This window comes from Choloepus didactylus, chromosome 7 (genome assembly GCF_015220235.1).
Source record: "Choloepus didactylus isolate mChoDid1 chromosome 7, mChoDid1.pri, whole genome shotgun sequence".
Classification (NCBI taxonomy): Eukaryota; Metazoa; Chordata; class Mammalia; order Pilosa; family Megalonychidae; genus Choloepus; species Choloepus didactylus.
In genome coordinates this window covers 51,788,031-51,790,205 of record NC_051313.1, presented here as the reverse complement: position 1 = coordinate 51,790,205, position 2,175 = coordinate 51,788,031, and the positions used below count along the sequence as shown (strand labels likewise).

Sequence of the window (2,175 nt, the reverse complement as noted above, 5' to 3'; positions counted from 1 at the left end):
AGACATTTTGAAGATGGCCATTGGAAGCTGATGCAGACATTTTGGAGAAGGCCATTTTGAAACACAACCTGTGAGCAAGCAGACGCTAGCCACGTGACTTCCCAGCTAACAGTGGTTTTCTGGATGCCATTTGCCATCCTCCAGTGAAGGTACCCAATTGTTGATGACTTACCTTGGAATCTTTATGGCTTTAAGACTGTAACTTTGTAACCAAATAAACCCCTGTATAAAAGCTGATCCATTTCTGGTGTTTTGGGAAAAGGCAGCACTAGCAAACCGGAACATTCCCTCACATAATAGGCTGCTACATATAATACTGGGGGAAAACATTCTAGAAAACACCAAAGGTATCATGCTGCCTTCTTTTGTGAAGAAACTATTTACTAATTTTCTATCATTCCTGTCATTATCTATAAAGTAGGTAGTTGGTATAGATCATTCCACTTCAGGAATTTTTAAAAAGCACACAAAAAGAAACTACACGTAAAGCTTCACAGCGAATCAGAACATAGACAGAACTAGCAAATAGACCTTTAAGTTGGAGAGCTGGGTTTATCATCTTATCTCAGTGTGTCACGATTGTTACTAAGTATTATAGATATTAAGCATATATGAGTATATGATAGCTCCACAAGCCCAGGCAAAACTTAGAGATAGATGTAATCTACTTTGAACCCAGAAGCCATGTAAGAACTGAAAAAACAACAAGAAGGTGAATTATGGTTTCGGACTCCAGGAAGCAAAATAGAGTATAAGGTTAGTGGAATCTATCTGGCATCTTGGTCACTCATCCTACCTCTAAGGTGCTATTGCTTCACGTGCACTTTTCTTTCACATTCTTCACAAAGGCATGTCTTCACCTCTATTCCTGCGGCACATGTGATTAAACAGTTGGCATTTCTTCTTAACCAAGCAATGAAAATGCAATTACCAAAAGCCAATGTTGTATTACCAGAAAGGCAGGTCAACTCCTAAAATGAGAAACTGGAACTTTTAAATTTATGTCTATTAAGAAGTTAAAAATTTTGTATTAATTTTTAATCATGTGGAGTATAGACTATTCTAACAATCAAACCATTTTTCAGTTTATAAATGATTGAAGGCCAAAAGAGTGAAATTTAAAATTAAGTAAAACAAAAGTTGAAAAAAATACACGTAAATATCAAAACCAAGTAACATTATGTCTGCTACTTAGAAAAAAGGCTTGTTGAATGGCTGAAATGAAGATATAGAGACCCAGCAATGCTGAGAAATGGATTTCAATGTCTAACACAATGGTATAAGGCACTACCTTAACATCAGTCTACATTTAGGTCATCTTAAATCCAAAAAATATGGGGTTGAAAAGGAAACATACACAGACACAGTCAACCTTTCATGCCCTTTTAGCTGGTTTGCAAGTTAACTGCTTTTCTCCTTCAATTTCCTTTTCTTGTTGCTGCTACTTTTCCAACTCTTCTTTCTGCCTCTTCTGCTGCAGTTTAAGTGATCTTTTTACAATTTTTTAAATTTTTTAACTTTGATGTCTTTTCATGAGGCATCAGCATCTCTTTTCTTATATTCACCAACTTGGTATGGTAGTGTTTAGCTTCAATGAATAAAGCATTAATATCCAACATAGAATGATATACTTTAAATTTTGAAACCTCTTGTTCCAGTGTATCTAATAATACGATTTGGTTTTGTGTGAGTTCCTGGAGGGCTTGTTTTGATCTCTGCAGATATGGCAAATAGTGAGAAAGCAATCCTTCTGCCAGTTGCTCCATGGCTTTGTCTTCTCCACTCAAATCCTCTATTAACCCTTCATCTGGAGAGGTGTCACTTAAAGTGGGAGTTGTCTCCAGGCCGTCAGGGGGTGCTTTCAGGACTCTGTTCCAGGGTGAAGGCCCAGGGACATTCATATCCATCCTGTCCGAAGCAGAGAGGTGGCACCCAATCAACATACGCTTCTGTATTTTGCTTTTATTCATCAGTAAATTTTTGGGTAATGATCTTTCTAGTTTTTTTTTCCTACACTTTGTGAGGCATTAATAATGTTAGTCAGGCAATGGAATGGTTGTACTAAGCATATACATAAACATTCTCCTACTCTTTCTTATTTAGCTTCTTTCCAATTTTATATTATTTTAAATAATCATAGGAAGCTCATTTAAATGTGAATAGCTTTTTCCATAT

General features: G+C 36.4%; 1 pseudogene; it reads right to left on the bottom strand.

Moving 5' to 3' along the window:
- Nucleotides 1-1,375: 1,375 nt before the first annotated feature.
- On the bottom strand, nucleotides 1,376-1,901 carry LOC119540564 (annotated as a pseudogene).
- Between the last annotated feature and the right edge of the window lie 274 nt (nucleotides 1,902-2,175).